Consider the following 19,542-nt stretch of genomic DNA (forward strand, 5'->3'; position numbering starts at 1 on the left):
GCTAACTAGCGCGGGGTTAATTAACCCTCGTTAAAACTATTGGCTCGTCATTTCAGCTGCGCTAAAAGGTAAACCCTCTGTAAATAGCGTGGTTTGTATTTCGGTTACGGAACAAAGATCCTTTAGGAAGTCGAGTACGACACCCTTCACTAACACACCTACGTAAAGCAGGGGAGGAGTAGGCCATTTTGAATGGATACGTGAAAGACCGACGAGCAAAAAATAAGGGAAATATTAATAAAGATAACCTCAAACAAAAAGACTTCAAGATTAGAATAAAGAGAAAACAATTAACGATAGCTTAAACTCAGAAAAGAACGTTGTACATCACCAAACAACTTCCCAAAAGAGTAAAACCACGAGAGCGAACTTCAATATGACAGCCAGCTAGGCGGGCAGAAGAAGAACTGAAGTTGGTGTGTTGTTCTACCTGAGCTACCGCTAGGGTGCGGGTGTACACCTGCCGTATCTTCGATAGCGCGAGAATTTGAATTTCTGCCAGGGCGTCAGGGGACTTCAGCGCTCTTTATATAACCAACGGGTAAGTTTTATATTTAAAAAATAATGCTTTATTAAAGAGCAGAAGGTTTGTATCTTGCGTCAGGACAAACTTCTATTATACAATGCTTTATTAAAGAGCAGTAGGTTGCGTCAGGACAAGCTTCTATTATACAATGCTTTATTAAAGAGCAGAAGGTTTGTATCTTGCGTCAGGACAAACTTCTATTATACAATGTTGAAGTTGGCAATCTGAAAAAAAACATTTATGATAAATATTCCATGTAAGTGTTGACTTTTTATGTGAGGTATCTAATATTTCATCATAACACATAGAAAAACCAAGCCTTGTTTAATATCTTATTTTTAAAAATAAGTTGAAACGACTCATTAAGTGTATTACTTGAATCTGGATTCACCCAGCGCGAAGCAAAAAAGATTGCAACTTGGTCACACGATATAGGAATCTTCACACTGCGCGGCGCGATGTGAGAATCTTCCGACATTAAGCAGATTCTAATATGGGTCGCAACATCTATATTGTTCAACTCTCTCCAATTCAAGTTTCCCTTACTTCAATTCTTGGCGTGTATGTATGATAGCGGCCACCTGTATGTATGATTACGGCTGACTTAGAACACGGCAGTGTAAGGGGGTCGCAGACGGGCGTTAACACACACACACACACACACACTCGTTAGGTAAGTAAGTAAGGGCACGCCTTATAGGTTAGGCTAGGGGAGAAAGTTTAGGTTAGTTGATGTCCATTTTTAATCCACCCGGGAGGAACTGGCCGCTGATATACAAAACCCTACTTTCAAGAGTGAAGCAAACACAGGGTTGAGTCCGTTTCAGGGTACAGCAGTCTAAGGGGGAAGGCGGTTGCAGAAGGGCAGGCAAGTAAGAATTCGGGGTGTATGTATGATAGCGGCTACTTGTATGATTACAGCTGACTAAGAATATGGCAGTGTAGGAGGGGTCGCAGGGGGACGTTAGCCCCTCCTTTAGGTAAGTGGGTAAGAACACAGCTTGTAGGTTAGGCAAGGGGGGGAAAGTTTAGGTGGTACTATTGTAGTGTATTACAGGGTAATATAACCTAGGGAAAAATGTTATTTTCATTAGTAAAATAAATTTTTGAATATACTTACCCGATAATCATGTAGCTGTCAACTCTGTTGCCGACAGAAATCTACGGTCGGGATACGCCAGCGATCGCTATACAGGTGGGGGTGAACACAACAGCGCCATCTGTGGTCAGGTACTCCAGTACTTCTTGTCAACACCACCTCAATTTTTTCCTCGGTCCACTGGTTCTCTATGGGGAGGAAGGGTGGGTCAATTAAATCATGATTATCGGGTAAGTATATTCAAAAATTTATTTTACTAATGAAAATAACATTTTTCAATATTAATCTTACCCGATAATCATGTAGCTGATTCACACCCAGGGTGGTGGGTGGAGACCAGCATACATGTGAACAAAGAAGCTAAGTATCCCGTATTTTATTTTATTAGTTATTCAAAAATAACATAAAATAAATAAGTACCTGGTAAGGAAGACGACTTGAACCATTACTCTGCCTTTATTAAGTACGTCTTCCTTACTGAGCGTAGCGGTCCTCTTAGGATGCTGAACGACTCTTAGGTGCTGAAGTATAAAGGGCTGCAACCCATACTAAAGGACCTCATCACAACCTATAACCTCGGCGCTTCTCAAGAAAGAATTGACCACCCGCCAAATCAACAAGGATGTGGAAGGCTTCTTAGCCGACCGTACAACCCATAAAAAGTATTCAAGAGAAAGGTTAAAAGGGTTATGGGATTATGGGAATGTAGTGGCTGAGCCCCCGCCTACTACTGCATTCGTTGCTACGAATGGTCCCAGGGTGTAGCAGTTCTCGTAAAGAGACTGGACATCTTTGAGATAGAATGATGCGAACACTGACTTGCTTCTCCAATAGGTTGCATCCATAACACTCTGCAGAGAACGGTTCTGTTTGAAGGCCACTGAAGTAGCCACAGCTCTCACTTCATGTGTCCTTACCTTCAGCAAAGCAAGGTCTTCTTCCTTCAGATGAGAATGTGCTTCCCTAATCAGGAGCCTGAATAGGTAAGAAACTGAGTTCTTAGACCTTGGAAGAGAAGGCTTCTTGATATCACACCATAAGGCTTCTGATTGTCCTCGTAAAGGTTATGACCTTTTTAGATAGTACCTAAGAGCTCTAACTGGGCAAAGTACTCTCTCCAGTTCGTCCCCCACCAAGTTGGACAGGCTTGGGATCTCGAACGACTTAGGCCAAGGACGTGAAGGAAGCTCGTTTAGCAAAAAACCGAGCTGCAAGGAACATGTAGCCGTTTCAGATGTGAAAACTATGTTCCTGCTGAAGGCGTGGATCTCACTTACTCTTTTAGCTGTTGTCAAGCACACGAGGAAAAGAGTTTTTAATGTGAGGTCCTTAAAAGAGGCTGATTGGAGAGGTTCAAATCTTGATGACATAAGGAACCTTAGGACCACGTCTAGATTCCAGCCTGGAGTGGACAACCGACGTTCCTTTGAGGTCTCTAAAGACCTAAGGAGGTCCTGTAGATCTTTGTTGGTGGAAAGATCCAAGCCTGTGTGGCGGAAAACCGCTGCCAACATACTTCTGTAACCCTTAATCGTAGGAGCTGAAAGGGATCTTACGTTCCTTAGATGTAACAGGAAGTCAGCAATCTGGGTTACAGTGGTACTGGTTGAGGAAACTGCATTGGCCTTGTACCAGCTTCGGAAGACTTCCCCTTTAGACTGATAGACTCTGAGAGTGGATGTCCTCCTTGCTCTGGCAATCGCTCTGGCTGCCTCCTTCGAAAAGCCCCTAGCCCTTGAGAGTCTTTCGAAAGTCTGAAGGCAGTCAGACGAAGAGCGTGGAGGTTTGGGTGTACCTTCTTTACGTGAGGTAGACGTAGAAGGTCCACTCCTAGAGGAAGAGTCCTGGGAATGTCGACCAGCCATTGCAGTACCTCTATGAACCATTCTCTCGCGGGCCAGAGCGGAGCCAACCAACGTCAGCTGTGTCCCTTTGCGAGAGGCGAACTTCTGAAGTACCCTGTTGACAATCTTGAACGGCGGGAATGCATACAGGTCGAGATGGGACCAATCCAGCAGAAAAGCATCCACGTGAACTGCTGCTGGGTCTGGAATCGGAGAACAATACAACGGGAGCCTCTAGGTTATCGAGGTAGCGAACAGATCTATGGTTGGCTGACCCCACAGGGCCCAAAGTCTGCTGCAAACAATCTTGTGAAGGGTCCACTCTGTGGGGATGACCTGACCCTTCCGGCTAAGGCGATCTGCCATGACATTCATATCGCCCTGAATGAACCTCGTTACCAGCGTGAGCTTTCGATCTTTTGACCAGATGAGGAGGTCCCTTGCGATCTAGAACAACTTCCACGAATGAGTCCCTCCCTGCTTGGAGATGTAAGCCAAGGCTGTGGTGTTGTCAGAGTCCACCTCCACCACCTTGTTAAGCTGGAGGGACTTGAAGTTTATCAAGGCCAGATGAACCGCCAACAGCTCCTTGCAATAGATGTGAAGTGTCCTGATTCCATGTTCCCGAGCATTCCTGTCCGTCCAAAGTCGCACCCCAGCCCGTGTCTGATGCGTCAGAGAAGAGACGGCGGTCGGGTTTCTGAACAGCCAAAGGTAGACTTCCTTGAGAAGAAAGCTGTTCTTTCACCACGTGAGAGTAGACCTCCTCTCTTCGGAAACAGGAACTGAGACCGTCTCTAGCGTCATGTCCTTTATCCAGTGAGCCGCTAGATGATACTGAAGGGGGAGGAGGTGGCGTCTCCCTAACTCGATGAACAGGGCCAGCGATGAAAGTGTCCCTGTTAGACTCATCCACTACCTGACTGAGCATCGGTTCCTTCTCAGCATGCTCTGGATGCATTCTAGGGCTTAGTAGATCCTTGGGGCGGACGGAAAAGCCCGAAAAGCTCGACTCTGAAGATCCATACCCAGGTAGACAATGGTCTGGGATGGGACGAGCTGGGACTCCTCAAAATTGACCAGGAGGCCCAGTTCCTTGGTCAGATCCATAGTCCATCTGAGAATCTCCAGACAGCGACGACTTGTGGGAGCTCTTAAAAGCTAGTCGTCTGACGGAGCCGGACACAAGATCATGGTACTGCTGCACAGTCTGTGAACTGTCAACCATGGGGAAGCGAGGAAGTACAGCGACAACCCGAAGCTGTCTAGACTGTCTGGGTCGTACAGACAACTCCTTATCGGGTTGCTGAGGTTGCCGCACTGCGTCACAACAAGTCACTTCTGCTGGTTGTTGAACGTCTTCCCAGTGACACACTGACTCCGTAAACAAAAAAATCCTCTAACAAGGACTAAGCTTGGACTGCATGTCTTGCAACAAAGCTCAAGGTCTATGGGAGCAGGTGTGGTAACAGACGGGGTTAGCGACTGAAGTGGAACCATTACCCTCCCTGGAAGCATGTTATGCTTAAATAAAAGTCCATAGGAGGCTAAGCAGCTAAAGGCTCCTCTCCAAATGACAGAGTCCTCAAGGGAATATCAGAAGGAGGGAGAATAGCACTTTCTCATCTACAGGAACCATATCCGAGAAAAGCTAAGTTCTCTCAGTGAGGGTTTCACTGGTGCAAAAGCAGCAGACTAGAAGGCAACGTTATGAAACTGCTTGACAGACTAGTGAGTTGGCAACAACCAAAGATGTGTGACTGAGGAGCATGCGGTAAGGTATGCAGAGCATGCTGTATGCAGAGCATGCTGTATGTAGAGCATGCTGTAAGGTAAGCAGAGCATGTTGCATGGCGTGCGGCTTATGCTGCATGGGATGAGGCTCATGCTGCATGGGATGAGGCTCATGCTGCATGGTATGAGGCTCATGCTGCATGGGATGAGGCTCATGCTGCAAGGGATGAGGCTCATGCCGCATGCGTTGAGGAGGATGCCGCATAGTATGAGGCTCCTGCCTCATGGGTTGAGGCGGTTGCCGCATAGCATGAGGCTCCTGCCTCATGGTTTGAGGAGGATGCCGCATAGCATGAGGCTCCTCATAGCATGAGACTCCTGCCTCATGGGTTGAGGAGGATGCCGCATAGCATGAGGCTCCTGCCTCATGGGTTGAGGAGGATGCCGCATAGCATGAGGCTCCTGCCTCATGGGTAGAGGAGGTTGCCGCATAGCATGAGGCTCCTGCCTCATGGGTTGAGGAGGATGCCGCATAGCATGAGGCTCCTCATAGCATGAGGTCCCTGCCTCATGGGTTGAGGAGGATGCCGCATAGCATGAGGCTCCTCATAGCATGAGGCTCCTGCCTCATGGGTTGAGGAGGATGCCGCATAGCATGAGGCTCCTGCCTCATGGTTTGAGGAGGATGCCGCATAGCATGAGGCTCCTCATAGCATGAGGCTCCTGCCTCATGGTTAGAGGAGGTTGCCGCATAGCATGAGGTTCCTGCCTCAAGAGTTGCGTCTGCCTCAAGGGTTGAGGAGGTAGCTGCGCAGAGAGAGGCTCTTGCCTCAAGAGTTGAGGCTCTTGCCTCAAGAGTTGAGGCTCTTGCCTCAAGAGTTGAGGTTCTTGCCTCAAGAGTTGAGGCTCTTGCCTCAAGAGTTGAGGCTCTTGCCTCAAGAGTTGAGGTTCTTGCCTCAAGAGTTGAGGCTCTTGCCTCAAGAGTTGAGGCGGTTGCCGCATAGCCTGAGGCTGCTGCCTCAAGGATGGTGGAGGTTGCTGCAACGCATGAGGCTGCTGCCTCAAGGATGGAGGAGGTTGCCGCAACGCATGAGGCTCCTGCCTCAAGGGAAGAGGAGGTTGCTGCAAAGCATGAGGCTCCTGCCTCAAGGGTTGAGGAGGTTGCCGCATAGCAAGAGGCTCCTGCCTCAAGGAAAGTGGAGGTTGCTGCATAGCGCTGGTACCTGGCAACTCCCAATGCGGCAGCTCACGCATGGAGGCAGGAGGAGCCTCAACATCATACGTCTGGCAGGGTGGACTGCGCAGAGGTGGAGGAGCGCTCGCAGGAGGAGGTGTGCTAACCTTCTCTGCCTGAAACTCCTGCATCAACACCGCAAGCTGAGACTGCATTGTCTGCAGCATAGACCACTAGAGTCTAAGAAAGACAACAACAAACGGAGCTACTGTCCGTTGAGACTGAGGGTCTAAAACAGCTGGTGCGGCAACAGACGGAGTTACTGCCTGTTGCGGTACCACCTTGCCTCTCTGGGAGGTGTGCAGTTGTCGTACTGCAGCAAGTCCGAACTGACCCAGTGCTAATGGCTCCACCTAGGAGTTGGACTTGCGCGGAAGGGACCGACTTGCACTTAAAAGCTGCAAGATTTGGTCCATGGTTTCTGCGAGAAACCTCTTCCGCAGACGAGGAATAAATGGGCTCTCTCGTCTTTGTGTGGGTGGGGTGATCACGTCGGCTACGTGAGTTGGTTACACCCGAAACCACGGAGGGAAACGTCTGTTCGTCGATCAAGGCCTGATGAACCCATAAGTCCTTCGACGTTACTTCTCCCCTGGGCTTGGGAGCTTGTAAGAGGTCCCAGACTAGGCGAACAACTGGCACGAACAGACGAACCCTCGAACGCAACACTGTAACACTTTGCGCTTATCACTTTATCACTTTTGATTTTCTGTTTGCACTTATTTCACTGAACTCGAAACTTTAAGTGGTTTGTACCTGAAACACGCAATTCTATCCTTCATTAAAAGTTAGTAATTGCGAAAACAGTATTACAATGTAACAGAAAAACATAATGAAAGATAAATAATTCAGTGGCTGGAAAAGAGACTAAACACTAGATCAAATAAACTACGTTTAAAATCTCTCACCGCATAAAGCCTGGGAACAAGAATAAAACTCTAGAAACGTTTACCTTCTTCCCCTAAAGAGACTAGGGAGAAGAGCAAAAACGATAACAACGTTACCCGCTTGAACGAAACGTTTATCCTCCTCTCTCTCCCTCCGTCTCTATCTCTCTCTCTCTCTCTCTTGACTTAGAACCTGAGAGATGAGCCCAATTATATATATCGTTAAAACATATTATTGTTAAAGGAAAAAAACTGAAAGATTTCCCAAATAAAAAGTTCCTTTATTAGAATTAAAACCATTTAAGCTAAGAAAGAATGAACAAAACGCTAGAATCGGTTTACTCTACTGCAACGTGACACCGTGAATACTCTCTCTCTATCGTAACGATAGAGCGCAAGTTGAACGTTCTGAACGTCAACAACTGCAGAGACAAAACAAAACGTTAGTTCAACTTTGAAAACAGTACGAGACTATCAAAGAAATTCTTTCAAAAACATTAAAATAGCATAATATGTTAACAGGTAAAAACGAAATGACGGGCTCAATGTTAATTAACTTCGGTTCCAAGAAAAGACCGCCTACTATTAGGAAAGGTCGAATATAAACAAATATAAAAATTAATTTTAATAAGTTTATAATAAAAGGAAGTTAATCGAAGAGGCCTATAAAAGACGGAGAGATATAAAATAAATCTATAACTTTTGTTAAGCAAAATTAAGAAAGAGAGTCTATACTCTCTTCGACACCAACACTTCCGTCTAAGGGAAGGGTCGGCCATTAAAAGTGAAAGAGAGTTCATACTCTCTTCGTCACCAAAATTAAATAAAAAATTAAATCAAATTAATTCCAAAAACTTGCTAAGCTAATGATAAAGCTTCCTGAATAGCGAAGGCTAAACTCTAGAGCAAATACATCACCAAATCGTGAGCAATAACTCCAGAATCAACAGCGTATCCATGTAGGTCTAGCCGGAGGCACGACAGAGGAAAAATTGAGGTGGTGTTGACAAGAAGTACTGGAGTACCTGACCACAGATGGCGCTGTTGTGTTCACCCCCACCTGTATAGCGATCGCTGGCGTATCCCGACCGTAGATTTCTGTCGGCAACAGAGTTGACAGCTACATGATTATCGGGTAAGATTAATATTGAAAAAACTACTTTTTCTTATAGAAGAAATTACGCTCTCTTCGAAAATGACACTCGTTGCAGTCGCAAACCAATAGTTTCAGATATATATATATATATATATATATATATATATATATATATATATATATATATATATATATATATATATATATATATTGGATCCTCCTCTCTGGTTACGGTTCATTTTCCCTTTGCCTACATACACACTGAATAGTCTGGCATATTCTTTACATATTCTCCTCTATCCTCATACACCTGACAACACAGATTACAAAACAATTCTTCATCACCCAAGGGGTTACTGCACTGTAATTGTTCAGTGCCACTTTCCTCTTGGTAAGGGTAGAAGAGACTCTTTAGCTATGGTAAGCAGCTCTTCTAGAAGAAGGACACTCCAAAATCAAACCACTGTTCTCTAGTCTTGGGTAGTGCCATAGCCTCTGTACCATGGCCTTTCACTGTCTTGGGTTAGAGTTCTCTTGCTTGAGGGTACACTCGAGCACACTCTCCTATCTTATTTCTCTAACTCTTGTTTTGTTAAAGTTTTTATAGTTTATATAGGAGATATTTATTGTTGTTACTCTTCTTAGAATATTTTATTTTCCTTTTTTCCTTTCCGCACTGAGCTATTTTCCCTGTTGGAGCCCCTGGGCTTATAGCATACTGCTTTTCCAACTAGGGTTGTAGCTTAGTAAGTAATAATAATAATAATAATAATATCCTACGATAAAGGGGGACCCCCAGTGGGAACTCAGGGTTTTGGGTGGGGAAAACACACTGGGGAAACGATAAATAAACGTAAAACAAGCCTTTTCTTCTCTATACATTACCTTCTTCGATGTATAATAAACGGAGGAAAAGACAAAACAGTATACAGTAACTGGATAAAATTTGGAGGCGCCGTTGCAAAGGCTATGTCTCATGAAAAAATACAGTAACCAGTGCTGCCAACGTCTGGTGTAGATCAAATGTTAACGTAACATGCTAACATTAGCAGTGTTTTTCATTTAATTTTTCTCATTCTACTAGTCGCTCCAGTACGTTCGTTTGTACATAGCAGGTTTCGACTTTCTGCGCAAAAACCCCGCCTCCCTGCACAGAGACTTTTCCTCCACCAATAGGATTTCTTCTTCTCTAATCGTGAAATGTAACTGTTCGTCTCTCTACCAGCACGGTTCAAGTCTATTATTTGATTAGTTATGTAATACCCTAGCATACATATTACGTTTGACCCGAGTATTACTCGTTTTATTATCTGATACCTTATAAAATCACCTCATTTTATATACCCATCAAATATTATTTATCATACATTCCATTTTATCTTCATATATTACTTTTATACATTTTGTTTTTACCTTGTCGCTCCCAGATTTCACATATATACTTGCTCTGGACAAGTTTTCCATTCTGTTCATTCATGTTTACTCTCTAGACTCCGTTGCTTTTTCGTTAACCAATCACGAACCCATGCGTATGTAAAGTTTGCACCAGGGGGGTTAATATTTCCCTATCCCCACCTTCCAAAAAGCCCTTTGCCCTAGTCAGGTCTTTGTTAGTTCAAGTGTCTTTTTTTGCATATTTTACGATATAAGTACTGTATTAGAAAATTGTAACCGCTTCAGTAATCCATACTTGAAACTATTTTGGTGAATTCCAATGTTGATAATTCTCTTAAATCACGTAATGTAATATACCAACTTTTACAGTGTTCCAAGTGAAGTGCTAATCTAAGGTAAAACACTTAAGACACCACAGACTCAGTCACAACACCCACGTGACCCCTAAGTTACGATGTCACAGTCATAAAAGTAAGTCATTAATTTCTTTAACTTTAATGTGTTAATTTTATTACATTTTGTTAGAGTGCAAAGCTCAGCATTACCAATTGCCAATGCATACGAGGGTGATGTTTTATTTTCCTGTGATCGTAAGTGAGGAACAAGAACCATTACAGTATATTCATCGTTGGTAATGTTAGCGTAACATTACTAATGTTAGCATGCGCAGCTCAACTTTACCGTTTGCCAGTACATACGAGCTTGATGTTTTATTTTCATGCGAGCGAAGCGAGCTAATGGCAAAACAAGAACCAATAAAGATAACATTATCGTATCAGTACTAACGTTACCGTAACGTGAGTGAAGTGATATAACAAAGGGCATTATATTGGGTTTGTGACCTGGGAACTTCTAGGTTAGGTTAGGTGGGTTTGTTAGGTTCTGTACCATTTTTGTGCTCTTTTATATAATGTGTAAAGGGTATATGGAAAAATTCTTTAAAATACACACGATAATAATACTGTATCAATGCTAACGTTAGTAATTCCACCGTAACCTTGGTAACGCTGTGTATCAACATAACGTTGATAACGCTGTGTATCAACATAACATTGGTAACGTTGTCTACTGTTGGTAACGTTGCTAATGTTACCGTTCGCAGTACATACATGAGTCAAGTGACACCGAATTTGAAAAAGTCATTATATTTAAGTATTTTAACAAAATATATATAATAAAAGACATTATATTTAATCATTTTAACAGAAAATATATGTTTTCCTGTAGAAAATAACGTGATTTAACCGGTTTTCACCTTCATTTCATCCGTAATAACAGCAACCAATTCAGCAACTGAAAGTTAGTCGAATTGGTTGATCTGTTTGTTTGCGGTTGAAATGAAGGTCAAATTTGGTTATTTCAAGTTATTTACTATAGGAAAACATATTTTCTACTGAAAATCACACCCTGTAATACAATACAACTTTACCGTTTAGGTTAGTTAGAGTTCATTTTATTGCACTCTGAAGGAAATGGACATTGATATACAAAGGCTCAAAGAGTTCAACTCCTGGGTAGGGTTAGGTTATGTGGGGACCCTAAAGTTAGGTGGTGCGCTTGTGTTTGTTTTCTCTTTAAAATGTGTGGGTTTTCAAACCTAACTTCTGAAATTTCAAGTCTATAATTTGAACTTGGATTTCCCAAAATTATTTTCCATTAGAACAGTTCAAATCACCTAAAAATACAGCAAACGCTTTTTACCATGTCTTATATAGGAGGTCGGAAAACTCACAAACAGGTAGTTTACCACAATATTCATATTAACGGTCTGAAATAGGTATAATATAAGTCAAGGAATAAGAAAAAAAAATGGTTCACGTACTTTAGAAATTAAAGTGCGATGCGTGGCAAACTCAGCTTGTCCCAAGCAACACTACCAATCTAAATGAGCATCCCCTATGAGGTGTACAGTATTCCAATTTGATGTCTGATGTACCTGATTAAGCCTCGATTCTGGACAGAATTGGACCAAAAGGGATACTAAAACTATGAAAGGCAGTAGTTCCTCGATCGTAAATTATCATTCATCAAAATAGGTTTGCGGCCACTCTACCGATTAATATCTTGGCTGTAAAGAGCCTCTATAACTTACACTCAGTGACTCTAGATTCTAGTCCAGGTTCCAGGTTCCTCATTGCTCTCTCCACAACACTGTGATTGTGGGCAAATTACTAGAAGAAGCGTTTATAGGTGCAGAAAAGCGCTGAAATATGCAGAAATTTGTTATCATCAGTTACCTCCTACACAGACAGCACAGCTTGCAACCTTTTACTTCTAACTTCTAGGACCTTTCCAACATACCGGACAACCTCTTTAGTTGTGGTTTCTAAATTCCCTATTTCTCTGTTATTTCTAAATTTTCATAACTCATAAGTTAAAAATATGGTCAGTAGTATTGCAAGGACATCGTCTTACCCGCTGTGCCCGCCCCCTCGACTCTTTTCTGATAATTGTAACTTTATTATTTGTTCCACACAGTGAATTTTTGCATAACGATGTTGCCCTCTTTAAGAGTTTTATTTTCATGTATAATAAACGGATTTTGAGCGAAGTGAAAAATCTATTTTTGGGTGAGATGGCCATGTCGTCCTCATGGAAGTTCCTATTAGAAGCTTCCTAAGGGATATATGTACTACAGTGATATTCCCAGAGAATTTTACCTTTAGGTCTCCAGAATTCTAACTCCTGGCGCGAATATCCTTAAATTTTCTCTCAAGGATATCGCATAATATCAGAGGACGTATTCTTGACACGCCATGTTGTGATTTTCACCAGTTTATTAAACCTGCCCGATGTACTGGGCGGATCGCAAGGCCTTGAAGAGGCAAGACTCCCAAAACTTTCCAGGAGTTAACTAAAATACGGCGATAAAATTTACAATTTTATTACAAAAATAAACTCTGATAAAGACAAACAACATTCTTAAGCATTCACAAAACTCACTGAAAAACAAAACTGACCCTAGGTAATGTAGCATGTGCTCTTCAAGCACAAAGTCCACACCGGACTCATTAACAAACTGAAAATAGTGCCAATTCGAATTCAATACACAACGAATCACACACCAAATATCCCTATTCTTATTTAACTCAGGATTCAGATCCCCAATCACAAGGATCTCTACACTAAACTGCAATATAAAAACTAAACGTCTTGCACTCAAACTTCTACTACAACCAACCTGGTAGACAAGGTAGAGAGGAGAGATAACAATTAGAGGGGACTTACTTTGGTCGGGGACGTTGGATCAAAGAGGACGAGCTAGCCTTGCAACCTCCGACGTCACCTTTTTGGCGCAATTTGTCCTGAACCTAAATTTCTAGATTGGATTTTTTTATCATGTTACAACAGAATGACTTTATTTTTCCTAATCTTAAATTACCAGCAATTGATTTTATTAGTCTCAGCGCCTTCCTACCAGGTGGTTTCCTTTTTTGGCTCTAAACGTTCACGTCTGGAACTACATTCATTCGCCCGCGAGTTTCTCCTCTCCCTCCAATTTGACGTAGTCGTAGGTGGAGTCAAATGGCGGGAATTTCGATTGATCGGGTCGAAACTCCCGATATCCTCCACGCCCCAAAATAAGGAGCGATGAAACGTCGGTCAATTGGATGGAGCTAGACTCGGGGTGGGGGGAGTGGCTTACTCCGAGACTCTGTTAGGTTCGCTGCGTAGCGCTCCGCAACGACTCGAACAGAGTACGCACAACATACAACAGCAATGTTACCCCGGGGTAATAAACACAATCAATAATATACAGTCATATAACAGATCAAAATAGGCAATGGGCCTAGCAATTCTAAAGCACTCGTGTAATACACATAAGGAACAGCAGAAATAAGTGATAATGTACACATTTTACAGAATTCAATTGTCAAGCAATTAGGCAATGGGCCTAAGACTATTCAAGAAATGGCAGAAATGCAAACAATAATTCAAGTGCAAAGACAATTAGGCAATGGGCCTAAGACAATTCAAGAAATGGCAGAAATGCAAACAATAATTCAAGTGCAAAGACAATTAGGCAATGGGCCTAAGACAATTCAAGAAATGGCAGAAATGCAAACAATAATTCAAGTGCAAAGACAATTAGGCAATGGGCCTAAGACAATTCAAGAAATGGCAGAAATGCAATCATAATAATTCAAGTGCAACGACAATTAGGCAATGGGCCTAAGACAATTCAAGAAATGGCAGAAATACATACATGACAATTCAAATTCAGTCTGTCTCAACTCACAATAATCGAGACTTCTATAGCGCTGCTACATGCAGGCTGTTACTTAATGGAGTACAAGAGGGAGGGGTTGGTTCTGTGCAACGCTCGGTCTGTACGCACGAGAGACCATCCCGTCCCCGTTCTCCACCCCTAAGCACTTCCAACCTCCGCAGATTCACGCACACCTCACAAACTCCACCCTCCCTACCTTCCAGATAGGACACGCCCCCTTTTCACTTACAGTTTACAGCTACTTTTTATATATCGTCACTTTTCAGCAGACAGTCCATTAGTTCTCGCTGTTTCGCGGCAGCCCTTCTCAATGGGCGTGCAGAACGTCTTTGTGCGTTCGTCTGCTCTGATTCAGTTTCATTTTCATTTTCACTTCTTTCACTAACTGCATAGTTCTCACCTTCCTCGTCGTTGTCGTCCGTTCCTGTGGCTGGTTGTTGAGTTGTCGTAGCTGTTGCCATATCCTGGTCGTTCCCAGACGTCTCCGCTATCCCTGGCATTCCGGCTGTCGAACTGTACGCACCCTCTTCTCCGTCATCGCCGTCGTCTCCTTCATGGTCATCCTCAGAGGGGGCTATTTCTAGGGGAACCAGGTGGCTGACAGCTCGCAGCGATTCGACACCCTCAAACAACACTTTCGCCGAGCGTACGACTCCGTTGTCGTCAGGATACGTCTCCACGACACGTCCCAGAGGCCAAGTCGCTCTCTTCTTATTGTCCTGCTTCACTAGCACGATGTCTCCGGGGTGCAGCTTGGAGGGTTCCCCGGGCCGACTGTCGTGCCGCGCCCTCAAGGCACTCAAGTATTCCTTTCTCCAGCGTTCCCTAAAGGCTTTGAGCGAATCTGTCAATCTTACGTAACGATCACGTAGCTTCCGAGAGGTGAAGGTTGCGTTGAGATGGTCGTCCGGTAAGATCGGGGCCATGAGGTGGACTTGGTGTCCTCTTATCAAATGGGAGGGGGTGAGGACTTCATCCTCGCGCTCGTCACCGCTGTACATGAGCGGTCGATTATTCACCACTGCTTCTGCTTCTTTCACGAGGGTTAGCACGTGGGCGTCCGGCAGGTACTTCTTTCCGAGGGCTATCTGGAGGGTCCGTTTCGTTACCCCTATCAAACGCTCGAAGAACCCACCCTTCCAAGGTGCACGGGGCGTCTGAAACCGCCACTTTATGCCAGTTTTCCTCAGGAACTGCTGGACTTCATCCTCTTCATAAAGTCCCTGCAGGAGGTGGCTGGCAGCCTTGAAGGTTTGATGGTTATCGGACATGATGAGCTGTGGGGCACCGTGGGTGGCACTAAACCGTCTAAGTGCCAACACGAATTCTTCTGCTTCCAAAGAGGGACAGAAGTCAAGGTACACGGCTCTGCTGGCCATGCAAGTTACGATAAGTATATACCCTGGCCGTGTTTCCGTGTGTATTGCTGCTGTGTGGTCCACTCCGACCGCCGTGAACGGTTTTGTGAGGGTGATCCTTTCCTTTGGCAGGGAGGGTGGTGGTGGCTGTCTCGTTAGAGGCTGGAAGGCCAGCTTGCATTCAGGGCATTGCCGCACGGTTCGCTTCGCAATGGAACGTAGACCCGCCACCCAACATTTCTGTCGAAAGATACCTATTAGAGTATTCACCCCACAATGCAAATGTAACTGATGTAAATAATTTAGATACATCCTAACCAAATGCCCTTTGGCTGGCAAGAGAATTAAATGATCAGTTTCTCCTACATGGGACACTCGTCCCCTGGTGCAGATGAGATTATCTACCAAAACTAAATTCAATTGTCTAGCAAAATTAGCAACTTCACGAGGGGGTCTGACTCCGCCCTCTAAGTAGGCATAAACAGTAGGCAAATAATGTTTTTGCTCTAATTTTACAACAATACTGAACGGATGCCGTTCTATCTTAGCAAACTTTAAAACTAGTCTGGCTACTCGTAACAAGAATTGGAACCCTACTTCCCTCTTCAGGACGTCCCAAATCTAGCCTGGGGGGGTAGGACACATCTCCTCCCTCAACTCCTGCACCGCCGCTACTACGTGAGTTTGATGTAGTAAATCTTCCTCCTCGCAAGGAACAGGCCTTCCCGTGGTCCTGAGAAATTCTGGACCGTTCCTCCACAGGGGGTTAGCTTGCAATTGTTGAGCCGTTGCGCCTCGGGATAGGATATCGGCAGGGTTCTGCTGACTAGGGACATGGTTCAGACTGAAACTACAAACCTGCTGAATAAAATTAATTTCCGCCACTCTGTTAGAAACAAACACATTTTTATTAGACCTGGCATCGGGCGATGCTACCCATGCCAACGTTACCTTACTGTCGGTCCACATTACTATTTCCCGTGGCTCGATCAGATCCTTGAGCGTTCTTGCTAGTCTGCTGCCTAACAACAAGGCCAGCAACTCTAGCTTAGGGATCGTCAGCTTGCTCATCCCTTTCGGAGTGATCCGGGTTTTACTCGTTACCAGACTTACCCGATTGCATTCGTCCCTAGTATATGCTACTGCTCCATATGCCTTACTGCTGGCATCGGTGAACACATGAAGTTGTAAGCCTCTTTTTCCTATTGATCTTTGAAAGGTGATGTCGCTCACCGCTTTCAAATCATTCAACAATTCACTTGCCTCTTTAGCCCTCTCTTTTCCTAAGACATCATCCCAACCTACATTATCCTCCCATAGTTGTTGAAGGAAAAGCTTTCCCCTTACAAATAATGGGCTTATCAAACCTATCGGATCATATATGGAGACTAATAGGGAAAGTACCCTACGCTTCGTGGGCACCCATCCCTCCCCCAACTCACAGATCCCTTTGCTTTCTTTCACACACAATCTGTCCACGTCCCGGGCCCATCGCAGCCCGAGCACGTTCACACTCACAGGCTCACTCCACTGTTTCTCGCTATCGAAGGCCAAGTGATTACTGGCCCACCCTTCTAAGGGCATACCCGCCCTTTTTAAGATGTTATGAACAGACTCATGCTCTTGCCTCATATGTTCTATATCTTCAAACGTGGCCAGATAATTATCGACATAAAAAGATTTTACTAAATCTGGGCGCCCTTCCTCTTTAAAATGACAATTTAATATTTGCTGTAGCAAAAATGGACTAGCTGTGATGCCGAACACCACGACTCTAAAGGCGAAGGTAAGCGCTCGACCAGCTGCCTTGCGCCACAGAAATCGTGTGTATTTGGCATCACGAGAATCTAACAAAACACGATGGAATGCTTTACTTATGTCGGCTAACATGGCATATCGATTCAACCTAAACCTTATAATTAAACTATATGCTACTTCTACCAAATTGGGCCCAGGTAAAAGACATTCATTCAAGGACTTGCAACCTTGTGACTTGGCAGAGGCATTGAACACGATTCTAAGGGGGGTGGTACGGCTGTCTTTCTTAACACCAAAGTGTGGCATGTAATAACCTTCCACTACGGGATTTTTCACTTCTGATATAAAACCTGCTTCGAGATACTTATCTATCACTCCCTGATATTGTTCAAGATATTCCCTATCCTTTCTGAATTTTGTCTGCAACGACTCCAACTGCGCCATAGCGTTACGATAATTTGTTTCTGGCCTAGCATCCGATCCGAATGGTAGGCTAACCTGATATCCCTCAGGTTTTCTTACAACGCTTTGCGATACCTTTCGCACGGCCTCGGCCTCGCGAACAGTGTATTGCTCAGATGGGGCGATACCAACACGGTCTAATCGCCACCACTCATCTACATCATACAGATATGGCTCGTCCGTGATTCTGCACACTCTCAACGTTCTTACTTGTTCGACCTTTTCCCCTTGGAACAGCCACTGTGGCACCTTCCCGTACGGGGACATACCATTATGCGTTAAGAAAAGATTTATCCCATCTACTTTTTCTACACCTATGACAAAATAGCTAAAATAATCAGCCCCAACTAATATGTGAACGTTCTTCATGGTATCTGATTGGTTTGCTGGATCGGCTAACGTGACTCCCTTGGTCAACAGATGCTGTCTGACTTTAACATAACCCACGTTATGTATCGGGACGTCCACGTGTTCGTGTGCCACCAATTTCATACGCACGATTCTTTTCCCCATTTCAACCCTGCAACTTACTACATCGTATTGGCCGCTTATTTCCTCGGAACCAAACGGAGCTATATTCAAGGATACTCTTCCTACCACCGGTAGGCCTAATTGACGGGCAATTTTTGCAGAGATGAAGCTCCTCTGGCTTCCTGAGTCGAGAAATAGGCGGACTCGCTTACTACCTTGCCTTTGTTGAATACCTGCCATGGCTGTTGGCAAGATAGTGCATGGGAGGTCCACATCAGACCTCTGCGCGATCTTTGCGCTCGTGCACGGCTTAGATTCTACTTTAACCTTAGACGGACGGGGGGCATTTTGGTTCTGTGCAGGCGTCGCATTTACTACGGGGCGGGACGTTGTTGATTGACTATTACTATGACTAGGGATTGATTGCGGTCTACCCGCGTCGCAAATCGCAGTGTGGTGCTTAGCATTACAGTTTCTACAGGAATTTGATACGGGACATTTATCGCTACGATGGCCTGATTTCGTGCAATTGAAACAAAGACCCCTTTTTAGTAAAATGCGACGTCTAGCAGCTACGTCTGTCACTTGGCGACATCCGTGAGGCGGATGCCGTTCGCTACAAAATGGGCAGGAATTATGGTGGATGGGATGGGCTTTCGGTCTTACACTACTGTCTGGTCTTTTGTCACTCTCAAGACTGTCGCCTCTCTGCAATGCATCGTCTTCTAACATTCTTACTATGAAATCTATTGCCTCAAAAAACTCGTCCAACGTATAGTCGCATTTCCTCAAATGCTCTACCACCTTGCGGTATAGTTTTCCCTCTGACAATTTTTGATTAATGAGGCTCATGACCATGCCCTGGCCTAAGTCATTGGTACTAAGTCTTTTGATTTGCTCAATAATGATGGTTAACTCAAAACGGAACCTTTTTAATTCTACTGGGTTTAGTGACGGCACAAAGATGTTTGCTAACTTGCGGTGCAGAATCACGAGTGTTTGGTGCACGTTGCCATACTGCTTATCTAATAAATCTAATGCTACACTATAGTTCGCGGCGGTTACACTCAGAGATTTGATAATTCTAAGCGGCTCTTTGCCCAACGTCCCCAATAAATACGTGAATTTAGACACTTCGTCTAAATCAGCTCTTCGATCCACGTGGATCGTGAATAGTTCACGGTACGATGCGTACTCTTGCACTTCCCCTTCAAACGTGGGGAGAGGCAGCGGCTTCAACCTGGGGAGGGCAACATTCCCCGTTGAAGGGCCTTTCACTTTATCTATTCTATTGTACAATAGAGTGGAAGCCCGTGTCGCTTCACCTAACATATGCCTAATTCGGGCTTCGAAACTAGTTTCTAGCTTGACGCGCTGGCTCTTGTATAGCTCTTTAAGCTGTCGGACCTCTGCCTGCAACTACGTTACCAAATTCTGGTAAACGGAC

General features: G+C 44.3%; 1 protein-coding gene across 5 annotated transcripts in view; it reads right to left on the minus strand.

Moving 5' to 3' along the window:
* Window positions 1-12,494, minus strand: part of LOC137620760 (TGF-beta-activated kinase 1 and MAP3K7-binding protein 1-like) — an 827,205-nt gene extending 814,711 nt beyond the window's left edge. For 2 of the 5 annotated variants that reach the window (XM_068351168.1, XM_068351164.1), the window contains exon 1: window positions 11,638-11,901. The gene's annotated coding sequence lies outside the window, so the exon portion shown is untranslated. The other 3 variants (XM_068351167.1, XM_068351165.1, XM_068351166.1) reach the window with 3 other exon arrangements.
* Between the last annotated feature and the right edge of the window lie 7,048 nt (window positions 12,495-19,542).

The sequence above is a fragment of the Palaemon carinicauda genome, chromosome 27 (genome assembly GCF_036898095.1).
Source record: "Palaemon carinicauda isolate YSFRI2023 chromosome 27, ASM3689809v2, whole genome shotgun sequence".
NCBI classification, from domain to species: Eukaryota; Metazoa; Arthropoda; class Malacostraca; order Decapoda; family Palaemonidae; genus Palaemon; species Palaemon carinicauda.